The 13,490-nt window shown below is 42.4% G+C and overlaps 1 protein-coding gene across 3 annotated transcripts in view; it reads right to left on the bottom strand.

Moving 5' to 3' along the window:
* Nucleotides 1-13,490, bottom strand: part of MVK (mevalonate kinase) — a 171,635-nt gene that overhangs the window by 17,143 nt on the left and 141,002 nt on the right. The window lies entirely within an intron of this gene.

Consider the following 13,490-nt stretch of genomic DNA (forward strand, 5'->3'; position numbering starts at 1 on the left):
TGTGATGTTAATTATACTCCTGTCACCGTGATTTTCTTCCTGACATATATACTATATTGTGTCTTTAAGGGAGAACTTCCCCTATGCTTTCCTGGCCAATCAATTCCCACATGAAACGCTTTGGAATGAACACATTTATTGATACATTAGCAAATTACAACGAATGGTGCAGGGATAAACATTTGATAAAATTGTGCTTCCTCTGTTGTGCAGTCTACACTACAATGAGAAATAACCAATGATTAAATTGATTAGACCAAACGTTTTCGGACAACTACATAGAAACACTGATAATTGTGCATTTAAATCAGTACAATACTTCAATTGGGGGTGCTGGATGACTGATGTATTAGAAGAGGGTAACAACTTATTCTGTGTAAAATATGTCTACATGTAATGGATCGAGTTGATCCATTATATAAATATCTCTGGTCATAACTGAACATTGCCGTGCTTGAGCATTACAAACTATGGCTTTGTAATATAGCTCTATGTATTGTATAATGAATCAGAAATAAAATAATATAATCCTCACAATGAGTTGAGCTACACATCCTAGGCTTGTGTCTCGAAATGACTATGGTTCAACATGCACTGTGATGAAATACAATACAGATAATAAATGTAGGACATTGACGACTACTCTATTTCATAACATTTCAAATAACTCACATACACAGCAATAAATGTTAAAGAACGAGACTTAGTCACTCAACTGAAAGTAGATCAGAACATTTCTAATATATGTCAAGTTGCAGCATATGACAAGTACATTTTATGTGCAGCATTTAATCATACTAAACATATTCCTAAACAACTTGTTCTAAGCTAAAAAATATGAATGGACAAATCACAGTTGGAACTGAGTGGAAAGCATCATGAATCTCCTTCTCAGATAGACTGAACCAATCTCATACCACCCAAAAAACTTTCATGCTGACAAAACAGGTCTGTAAAACAATAAGGGATGTAGATTACAACTAATAATCAAATAAATACAGGTGGATACAATCTACTATTGATTGAAGCCATATCCTTTCAGGGCTTGAATCAATTATGTTTCAAAGCCAAAAGGTGCATCTATCCTACTGAAGGTAGAGGTAGGAAAGGGAAAGCCTCACCTCCACCACGACCAACGACAGAAAATTCTCTGTGAAGCATTTAGATAAATTCTCAATGAAGCATTGTGTATGATGGACACTATTCACATGCATCTAATAATGGGAACGGAGATTAAATAAACTCAACTGAAATAAACTCAGCAATATTTGGGAAGCAAGAAGAAAATTGTATTCAATATGATACAATCTGGACGGGGAATGCTCAACATTAGGCCAATATAAAGAAAGTGATATTCTGCAGACTGAGGCAAGTCATCATATGAGAGCTGATCACATTTTACTGCAGTCACTATGATTCAAAATGGCTGTCTCCTCCAACTTTATGATCAACACGTCAGGGTTATATATAAATAGCACAAAATAAATGCGTAGCGAGTTTGATTCACCATATTCCAGAATCTTCCGCCAGGCATGCTCACCAAATAAAATAAAATAAAAAGTGTCACTATATTTTGTACACAGTTTTATTTTAAGTCTAGATATCAAATATACAGCACCTATAAATATTGCAAAATAACAGAATGAGCAACATTAAAGAATGGATTATCAAGGGAGTTCAAGGAGAGTACTGATTTGCACAACAGGGCTTACTTTAAAAGTACAAAATCTATAGGTACAGACTATAAGCACAGTATGAGAAGTTACATGAGAAGAATTACTTCTGCCCTCAGTGGCATAAACTGGGAAAATACAAAAGCTACATAAAAAAAAAGATTATTTCTCCTAGAACCTCCATGGCCATATGACAGGCTAAGATGTTAGATGACAGGTGTTGCTTCATTGTTTAAGACATAATTATGATGTAAAAAACTGATTGAACTATATATTTAGGCCCTGAACCAGCTGTGGCGCTGCAGTAACACCTGAAGAATTACCGTTTTGCTGTTGAACTACAACTTAAGAGAAAGGGGCAGGGAGGAATACAGAAAAATACAAATAGCAAAAAATGACAGCATACAGGAATGGCCACATAGTGTCAAACCAGGTAATCTATTAAAAGGTTCAGGGTGGAAGGGAAACACCAACCTCCCCGTTTCAGCTCTAAAAATAATTGTGACATTCAAAGCAAAAACATGGATGGATGTAGAGAACGTCCGTCTTAGTATTGTAAAAAAATAACACATGAAGCACTGTGGCATAGTTGAGACCTAATACAGGTCATCATAATTTAGTTACTATCTTGATTATTTACACAATTGCTGTCAAAGTTATTGTATGCTCTTTGTTACGGTTATGTGTGCTAAAGAGTAAAAAAGAGCCATAAACCTGTGAATTGTGCAGTACTGTTTGAAAGCTGTACAACTACAAAAACAAAGGAGAAAGCCTAAAAGTAAAAAATATATATATATCAATGTAATCATATCTTGTTATTAAGTATTACACAAAAAATATTTTTATGCCTATAAACACTATATCCAACAAGAGGCCCCTCTTTACTGAAAAGAGATTCTAATCATTTTTGTAAGTTATGAACGTGATAATATGAAAGAAGATGGGAAAGAGGTGCCAGATACGCTCTGTCAGGGGAGTAAAGGGAATCACGAGCCTCTTAATATTGTATGCCCAAGTGCAGTATGTTGCGTTGCAACGAGCCCGGACACCTGTCAAATGCAGATAGCGAGTCTGTCAAGCACCTGGTGCCAGCGTATGACACAGCTGAGTAGGCTGCCACTTCAGAAAAGAAGAGCTGTCGAAAACAGAGGCGGACAGGGATCCTTTTCAAAGAGGTTTCCTTCAACAACTCCAGCCCTAGAGATAAGCCTATGGCGCATATTCCGCTCCCTTAGCCCAGTTCTACATTTTGGAAACATCCCGTGTGCCCCCACTCCAGGTGTTGCACTGTCAGCATCAACCTCTATTTGAGCTAGCGGGAACTATTCTCAGTTTTCTCTTGGAACTCATGAGCCATGACATCGCATTCAGTCACAGTGATTTCTGCCTTGAAAAGTTAATGAAGAAGGTGGGACTGCTTTCTACTAATCCACAGCCTTTTCTGTTATTGATCCACACGGATTCACTTCTTCCGATTTGCCTGTACACAAAAAATGCGGGGTTCTGGTTACAAATGATGTGCCTCAAACACCTATTGTGCTTTAATACTATAACACTACGGTTTGGTATTCTTGTGACCAGTGTTTGCTAATATATTTTGCACTGTTTACAATAGAGTGACCATTCATTAACAGACTACAGGACTGACTTGGCGCACTGTCTCTTGCAAATCATCATTAGAGATGTGTTGCTCTTTTTATTTCCCTTTGTCAAATTGCACCCCAACCCACAACTCAGAAGATTGTGGTATGAACCCTTACAAATCACTAAAACACACTCAAATTCATCTTTGTCTTACTATGAGGCTTGCTTCAAAGTTGTAGAGCTACTTGACAGATGAGCTTGGGTTCAACTCTTGCTGAATTTGGTCACCATTTCAACTAATCCATGTAAATCTCTGTGCTTGGAAGAAGAGTGTGCTCCATGCTCATGTTCGGTGTTAGTTATCAGTATAACAACAATGCCCCTGGCTCCTGTTCACCTCATCGAATCAGTCTCAAAATAAATAAGTCTAATAAGCCCCTCCACGCAGTAATTTGAATTCTGCAAGATATTCCAATTCCAGACGATTGGAATAAGATGATAGTGTAGAGATGGTGACATGGGGTGACAGAGTTAATCCAGTTTCTGTAAGGAATGCTTGACACACCCAGTGTAGATTGGCTTTCCTCAGAGAAAGCCTTAATAATTGGTCCAAAACAAGAAGATAAAAAATTACCAAGAATTTAAATGCCCTTACGAAGTTAAATAAAGTAATGAAAGTTCGACAAAAGCATAGTAAATCACATTAGGGTCAATGTGTTTGAGTTTAGTTTGAGTGCCGTTCAAAGGTGCAGTTCAAATTGCTAATCTGGTCCACCCATGCCGTCTCAGTTGCTCAACACGTGTCAGGTTGAACTGGAGAAAACAAGAAGATGCTTGATGTAGTGCTGGAGCTCCAGCCTGAAGAAGTTGAACAGTTCAAAGATGCAGAGTCATGTGGCAGAAGGGAATATAGAGTTGACTGGTCTGAGGAGAGGCTGGTCAAGGGAGGATCGACCCCACTTTCAGGAAAACTCCATCTCCAGTTGATGCTGGGCCGTCTTTCCAACCTACTGAGGCAGGGACTCTATGTGGATTACAGTCATAACCACCATTCGACAAATAGCATTCATACGACTAAAACTGTAATTATCAATCACAGGTAAAAAATACATAAAAGAACATAACAGGTCAATGAGCCCTCAATAACTGTTGTAAGAACGAGATGCGGATTTTCAGGATCTCGATTTGTGGCTGGAAGAACGAGGTAGTTACCATCGGCTCTTATTAAGATCAAAAGTCTAGGGTGTTCATTTTCATTTATGAAACTGATTAAAATCCCGTCTGGTTTATCACTTGGATCTATGTTGCGCAGTCTACTAGCAAATCTGCTGCCAACTTTAAACTATGGGTTGCCTGTCTTTTTGGCCATGCTGGCGAATTGGCCTGACAGACAGTATAATGTCTAGCCTCCATAATATTGACATACTTTTCGAATCTGACAGTCCAGATGCAACTGTGCCTAGCATTCGGCTAGTTAATCCCAAATGTATTTTTAAAGCTAGATTCATTACATGTTGTGTTAAGATTAGATCATATCCGGCAGGGACACCAAGACATTTGATTTGGCAGGAACTTAATTGCCCCTTGGTTGCCAAACGTTGGGATCTCTAACTAGCGGGGTCACTGAAAAACTTAAACTTGCGTCCCCCTTCCTCCCATTTCATGCCACTCCCTGCCTCGCAACTTCAGGGGATGTGAAATAATTATGTTAAGAAAGAGGTATTTTTATTTTTTTATTGAGGACTTTGAGGTTCTGTGTTAAAAATGAAATGCAGGTTTGAACCTCTTAAATTTTGTTTTCGCTATTGATGGACAGCAGACTATGTACAAGTTACTGCCAACACCAACATCAGTGGGATTTGCGGATTTAACACATTTTACACCCTCCATGTTGCCTAAGAATTCCCTTAATTGTAGTAGAGGAGAGTGTACCTTTTTAAGCACAAGTACTGCAATAGACTTGAGGGACTTGAATTAACCAGGTTCTCATGTGCACGTTAAGCATTATTATTCGTTGAGACGCACTGAAACGAGCATTGGGGATGATGGGATTAATTCTCCAACAGCCTGATTCATCATTCTCCCGTTTTGCGAGCCCCTAATAGCGATTCATAACGAATCGCTACTAAGGACTTGTAAAACGGGATTCATGTAGGAATTGCAATAAATATTGCGATTCCGACATGTTCCTTATTTGCGATTAGCTAATTGCTAATCGCTAATAAGGAATAACTCCCCATGCATTCCTATGGGCCTACAGGCCCATAGGAATGCATGGGGAGTTATTCCTTATTTGCGAATAGCAATTAGCTAATCGCAAATAAGGATGCGATTTCAAGGGTGCAGGGGTGTCCAAAGGACACCCTGTAGCACCCCTGAAATGTAATCTACATTGGTGTTGCGCACACACATGTCCAAAGGACATGTGTGTGTGTAACATGCAACTTAGAAAAATGCATTTAAATGCATTTTTCTAAGTTTTTGCTATTTACCGAGAGGTCTGACCTCTCGGTAAATAGCGGCCCAAAATTGCAATTTCGCAATTTTAAAATGCTTCATGAATTGCATTTAAGGAATCTCAAATAGAGATTCCTTAAATTCAATTCTTCGCAAATGTGCCAATTCTTAAATAGCGAATTTTGCATTTGGGATGATGAATCTCAAATGCAAAAATTGCACTCGCAAAAGGCAAGATTCTGAGAATCTTGCCCTTTGCGAGTGCAATTTAGCTTGATGAATCAGGCGGTTAGTGTCTACTGGTGACAGCGCAGTTACATGTATACAGTGGAAAGTTAATCGTTTTTCAGCATTTGTCTTGGTTTACCTAACAGTATTTTTTTTATGGCTTTTATTACAAATGTCTGACAAGCACACACTTTTTTAACAATTGAATTGCTGGCTGCAAAGTCACACAAGAAGTAGTAGTGCTGTTTTACCAATATGTCAAAGACAGCACTTAGAAAAATTGTCATTTGTAAGCTTACATAACATATCCCAATGGTCCATCTCTCACAAACACACTTTCATTAACCATTACTTTTTTGGTAGACAGTCACAGCGTGCCTTTGGGGGTATTTTCATCTATATAAGAAATGTGAATTGTTTCCTTGTTTTAAATGATACTTTATTTCATTGTACATTCCTAACAGTTATGTGGTTTAACTACTATATGGCTGGATCCAAACAGCTGCAATGAAACTGTTTTTAGTCGTGGTGGACACCATAATGTATATTATGTAAGAGAAATTATAGGTTGAAGTATGCCATCAAGATGCAATTAGCAGTGAATGATACTTCGGATAGAAAAATACAGTCCTATTAAATATGTGGTATTAGCAACAGTTACATTTACATAATGTTACAATTTACATGAAAGACAACTCAAACAGACTTCTGTAACGGGCAGGTATGAATGTTAATTGTCTGTAATACAGATGTGCCAAAGCAGAAGTAGGAGATATGTTTTTGTTAAGAAAATGGGAATATGAGTTCTAATTAGCTCCATCATATGTAGGGTGTATGTTTCCACAGAGCACCTAGGCTATCTGTAACATGGGGGTACTACGGTTTTAAAATGTTCAATGTACCAGGTATCTACTTTATTTGTTTCTGTTAGGGAAACGGGCATAGCTGTTTTCTACATGGGGAATGATTGGTGTGAGGTTTTCTATACATGCTGCTGAATTTTCATGATTTCTGTCACGGAATGGTATTAGCTATTTTACACATTTGGGATTTTGTACATTAGGGGCTGATGAATACATTCGGCATTGTATTTTAATGTTTTCTGTTAGCTAATTAGGAATAGCTTGTTTTTACATGGGGATTATATGTGGTAAGGAAAATTGTACTTACCTTGCAAGCATCTGTTCATGGCATGTAGTGCTGTAGAGTCGCATGTTGTGCATACTACTACCATCTAGTGTTGGTCTCAGACGTGCAAGTTGTTTTTCTTCGAAGACGTCTTCTCAAGTCAGGAGGCATACTGACTCCACCTATTGCTGGTGATGTGCATGGACATTGGCTCCAATTGTGGATGTTTTCAGCATGAAGGGCGAGGAGGTAGATGTAGCATTTAGATACAGAAAGATGACCACACAGAGGAACGTTAATGATGAAATAAAAAACATCGAAAGGCTTCCGTTGAGCAGGGCTGGCGCATGTGAATCTACAGCACTACATGCCATGAACAGATTCTTACTGGCCAAGTAGCATTTTCCATTTGTGGCATGGGTAGCTGTAGCTACAAATGCTGTGCATTAACTGGAAAGCAGTCCACCCTTTAATGCAGTGAAAAGCCTGACGATGCTGCAGAAGATTGAAAAAGTCTGCTCTAAGACAGCCCGGCCTACTCTAGCTTGTTGGTGAGCTAAAACATCCACACAGTAATGCTCAGTAAAAGTGTGGGGAGTAGACCAAGTAATTGTTTTGCAGATGTCAGCTATAGGAATATTACCCAAGAAAGCCATATAAGCTCCTTTTTTTACAGGTTGAGTGGTGTCTGGGAGGGGCAGGCAAAGGTCTTTTGGCTTTGGCATGACAGGTATGTAGGCATTTGACCAAACAGCAAGCTATACCTGCTTTAGAGAGAGCACAGCGTTTGTATGGTTTGGAGAAGGAGAAAGAGCTGTTGTGTCTTACGAACGGGCTTAGTCCTGTCAATGTAATACACAAGAAGTGCTCTTTTTTTACATCTAATGTGTGAAGAGCTGGTTCTGCTACTGACTCTGGATGTGGGAAGAACACTGGGAGTTCTATATTTTAATTAAGGTTGAAACTAGAAACCACCTTAAGGAGGATTTGGGGATTTGTCCTTTGACTACTATATTGTGCTACATTTGAAAAAAGGGTTCTTCCAGAGACTGTCCCTGAAACTTACGGACACACCTGAGGGAAGTGATGGCTACCAAGAAAGCTGGAAAGAAGAGCCCATAAGTCTTGTTAGAATGATACGGAGGTTTCACACAGGGCCAGGTGTAACACTTGGTGGGATAGCCCTTTTAAGTCCCTCCATAAAAGCTTTGAAGAGGGAAATGTGTTCTCGGTTTCGAAGGTAAGCGGCAAAAGCAGCCAAATGAAGTCTGATAGTAGTGTAACCAAAAACTGATTTCAGCAAGTGGAGCAGTTAATAGACAACATCTTGGACTGCAGCCCGCAGAGGGACAATAAATCTGGGAAGACAGTAGGGCACAAATATTGAGCTGTTTAGCATGCTCTGGTTGTGGGACTGCACGCTTCTTTGAGGATGGTCATGCATTCTAAAGACAGATTCAGGTACAAAAACTCTAGCACTTCATGAGCTGATTTGGGCTGCCTTAGTGAGCCCTAATGCTCTGAGAGGAGATCTGGCTGGTTGGGCAGCTTCTCATTAGGCACTAAGCACAGTTCAAGGAGAGTGATGAACCAGGGCTGTCTGGTCCAGGCTGTGGCTACTAAGATGAGGGAGGGATGTTTGCCAAAGCCTTCGAACCCCAAACGGAAGAAGTGGGAGAGGCAGAAAAGCATAGGAAAAATATCCATGACCAGTTCATCCATAGTGCATTGGGTGTAGGAACGTGGAGATGACGTTTGAGCATTTTGGGTTTTCTGTAGTGCAAAAGAGGTTTGTGTGGGGGAATCCCCCCAAAGGTGGAGAAAGAAGGACTTGGGAGGGGCGTTCCCATTCGTGGACTCGTTGCTGCATCCAGGTAAGCAGGGCTGCAAAGTCATTGTCCACTCCTGGTGTGTACTCTATGAGTAGATGGACTCTAATGTATTACCCACCACAAAATGCCCTGGGCTGAAGTGGACAGCTACAGGGAGCGAGTGCTGCCCTTGTTCTGTAAGTAAAACGTGGCAGGTTTGTTCTCTGTCTGAACGAGTATCACCTTGTGTTGGATGCAAGGGAGAAATGCTTGTGGTGACCCTGGCGATCAGGCATCCACACCTCTTGCATGGTCAGTTCCTGTAAGTGCGCCTTCCAACCAGCAAGAGAGGTGTCTGATGTGATGGTCATCTGCAGCACTGGGCCCAACAAGGTCCAGCCTTGCAACAGGTTGTTGGGATAACACCACTGCAGAGGTAGCGGAGTATTGCCCCAAATCAACACCAGATCTTCCCAATGTCTCTCCGCGTGTGACCATTGAGCTTCAAGGCACACCAGCAATGGATGCATGTGTAATCTGGCATGCGTGACTACAGCAATGCAAGAGGCGTCATGCAGAGGAAGCATATGACCGTTCTGACTTTTACCTGATGGTCTGGCTGAAAAAGAAGGAGCAGAGATTGGAAACCTCGGACCGTTGCAGGGCTGAGATATGCTTTCCATGTGACAGAGTTGAGTATGGACCCTAAGAAGGGATGGAGAGAAGATTGTGAGGTATTGATGGTAAAGCCGAGGCTGTTTAAGAGATGTATGGTGGCTTAGGTGTGCACTGTTCCAGTGCGCTCTTGATCAGCCAGTCGTCTAAGTAAGGGAAGATGTGGATACCATCCCTTCTGAGCGGATCAGCTACCACGGCAAGACACTGTCTAAACACCCCAGGAGCTAAGGCCACTGTGAAGGGCAGCACTTTGAACTGATATCCGGACCACTTACCTAAAACTCAAGGAATTGGTAATGCGGGGGATGCTTGGCGGCTTGTGTTAAATGGTAGGAGGAAAGGTAATGGAATCACTGCTTTGCAGCAGAGTCCCCTTTGTGGGCTGTGCCTTTGGCTCTGTCTCTGTCTCTACCGTAGCTATTTTTGTACCCTCCCCTGTAATAACCCAGAGAGGACTGCTGTTGCCTGGGAAAGGAAGTGGATGCTTCAAGAGTAGTGGTCTTCACCCCTCCACTGTGTTATGTGCAGGGAGAGGAGCCATGGGCAGATGGGGCTGTAAGGCACCCATGGCCTTAGCTGTCTCAGTGTCCATTTTTTCCAGCATCTGGTCAACTTGCAGGCCAAATAGGTCTTTCCGGCAAAGGACAAGTTGACCACCTGCAGCTGCACTTCTGGCTTAAGGCCCAAAACACGCAGCCAAGCATGTCGGCAGAGTACACTGGTGTTTACACTGGAAGCAGCAGTGTGTACTGCATCCAGGGCACATCAAATATTAGTGTTCACTATAATTTTCCTCTCCGCTATCAGTAGCAGACCCCTCTTTTTATACTGGTCCAGGAGGTGTTAAAGCAACCCCTCCATTTCAGCCCAGTGGGCCTATCATACCAGGAGAGTAACCTCATGGAATTGGCGATGTGCCAATGCGTAGCAGACCGATGCAGCAGGAAAATGTGTCTCTGCCCAATGTTCTTACTTTACCAGTCGGAAGGGGGTGCATTCCCCATGCCCTGAGATTTAGCAAATTTTTAGGCTGGATGAACAACCAGAAAGTCAGGTGGCAGTTGACCCCTGATGTAGAGAGGGTCTGAAGGAGATGCCTTATAATTTTTGTTGATCCTAAGCACGATGACTTGTGCCTTTACAGAATGCTTCAAGATTTCAGGAGCGAACTTAGGTATCCCTTTTAGCATAGGCACATATTGCTAGGACCTCTGGGTGGAGGAAAGTGTCTCCATGAGAAAGTCATTCTCCTCTGGTTGTTTGTGTTTTTCCATCTTGTGGAATGTGGCTGCCCTTTGCAATATCTCAGGAAATTAGATGGTGTCGTCCGGCGGTTAAGGCTTGGCCAGAAAGAGGTCTGAGTCTGTATCGCAAAGGGGCTCTTCATCTTAATCATCCCTTGGGTCATCTTGGGGTTGTGGGTCATATGGCATAACAAATGAGCCATAGGGAGTCCTCAGACTATCACCCCCAAACTCAGAAAGAAGGGAACCCTGAGGTGATTCTCGAGAAGAGTCCACTGGCAGTAGTGGGGACAGTGAGCGTGGAGGAGGTGGAGAGGAAGGCAAAGATGGCGAAGAGCGAGGAGGAGGTAGACGGGGCAATAGAGGAGGGAGGAGAGGTGCCTTTGTCATAAGGCTGAGGCTGAGGCTTCTTAGATGCCAGCTCTGCAGGTGGAGTCAAGGCTTCCTCGAATGCCATGAGAAAAGGGTAGGCTAAAATCCGTCCAGTCTCAGGATGAGTATGGATGCACAGCAGTCTAGAATTGAGCTGTTCTTGGAGGCACTAGAGAAGGGGTTCATCTGATTCTCAGAAGCTGCCCTGAATGCTGTTTTGCTTTTTTACTGTGCCAAGGATTTCCGTGGCCTACCGGAACCGAGCCCAACTCTGGATCTAAAGGCTGGCTTCGCAGGTGTATTCTCGCCCAGAGCAAAAGATAACGTCAAAGTCAAACGGTGTGGCTTCGAGGAAGACTTCAGCACAGAGATGGGAGGGTATCAGGTCCGACTTAGCAGTTCAGTGCCGTCCATGGCCTTCCGGCAGTGATGTACAGAAACATCATTATCCCCTTAGCTGCGGGGTGTTTTCCCCCCGCTGTGGGGGGGGGGGGGCGCACGCGGCACCGCTGTGCTGGTGACGAGCTCGGCTCGTCATGAGGCACAGCGGAGCTGCCCTCATGACGAGCTGAGCTTGTCACAGCCACACCCGTTTTCGAACGTTCAGCACAGCGGGGAAATTATCCCCGCGTGCGAACGTTCCAACGGCTGTGACGAGCTCAGCTCGTCATGACGGCAGCTCAACCGTCCCTCATGACGAGCTGAGCTCGTCACTAGCACACAAGGGGATAACACTTTAGCCTCTGTGCTTCAAGCCTCTGGCTGCTGCTCTTCGTTCATGTCCTGGACTTCAAAGAAGGTCAGGGTATCATCCGCTCTAGGTTGTGTCTCGAATCAAAGGCGAAGCGACAATCTCAATGGTAGCGAAGGGTATTTTTATTCCAGAGCAGAGGCATGCTGAAAAGGAGGCCTCTTGGTAGTCTGGGAACAGAGGTTTTACACCTGCTGGAGGTCTGTCCCAAGTATTTCGCTCAACAATTCGGACAGTAGCAGAATGGCGTTCTTTCCATCATAGGCACATTTTGGGTGCCGAGGAATCAATGGAGCTCCTGAGGGGCGAGGCCCCATACAGGCGTTGAGGATTTTAGATTGTAGAGCTAAAGAAAAAGGATATGCGTCGCTTGGAACGGACGAGTAAATGCAACTGTTATTTCTTCCGACAAGTATGAAAGATCCATACAGGCCTGGCGACAACACCACGTAGCTTAGAACCAAAGCTCAAAGGAACACATCTGAACCCGAAGGCGGAGAAAAAAATATCTAACAATAGAGCCAATGCCCATGCACATTACCAGCAATAGATGTAGTCAAAAGACCTCTTTGAAGAAATACAACTTGCCCACGTCCAAGCCCAACATTAGATGGCAGAAGTATGCACAGCATGTGTACCTATAGCTTTATGCCATGGGCGTGGTGGTTACGTATCACAGGCAGTGTGTTTTATATATTCCTATAGGGATAACATAGCAATTTTCTACATGGGGGAGGATGGGTGTTAAATGGCTGTTCTAAATACCTTACATTCTAATTTCGGGAATGCAGTAAGGAAACAGTAATTAGAGACTGTGGGCTTTAAATGACTGCTGGATACATTTCCCACTATGTTCTAATGTTTCCTGTTGGGAAAAGGTGAACAGGTATTTTTTAATGGGGTATGTTGGGTGGTAAATGGCTGATACTTTTCCCAGGCACAGTGTTTTACATATTCCTGTAGAGATAACAGGTTTGGCGATTTTCAACATGGGGGATGATGAGTGTTAGATAATTGTTACATATACCTGCCATTGTATTTTCATGATTCCAGTGAGGAAACTGTAATTAGCTATTTTATGCATGGAGGATTATGGGCTGTAAAGGGCTAATGAATACATTTTCCACCATGTTCTAATGTGCCATTTTGGGAATACTGGAATAGCTAATATTTATATGGCGGTTAAATGGTTGGTAAATAGCTGCTACATATACCAGGCAGTCCTTTTTTTTACTTATGCTTCTAGGAATGATGGGCATAGCGAAATTCCACATGGGTGTTATAGGACCTTTACATACACCTAGTACAAAGTTGTCATGATTCCTGTAACTAAATGGTAATTATCTATTTAAGACATGGGGGGTTATGGGCCTTATAGGAATGTTAAATACATCGTCTGTGATGTTCTAATGTATCCTGTTGGAAAATTGGAATAGCTAATATGTTCATAGGGGATTATGGGTGTAAATAGCTGCTACAGATACCGGCCATTGCACTTTGCATGTTCCTATAGGAGATAAAAAGCATAGCATTTTTCTACAAGGAGGGGTGATAGGTATTACAT

The sequence above is a fragment of the Lissotriton helveticus genome, chromosome 11, assembly GCF_964261635.1.
Source record: "Lissotriton helveticus chromosome 11, aLisHel1.1, whole genome shotgun sequence".
Classification (NCBI taxonomy): Eukaryota; Metazoa; Chordata; class Amphibia; order Caudata; family Salamandridae; genus Lissotriton; species Lissotriton helveticus.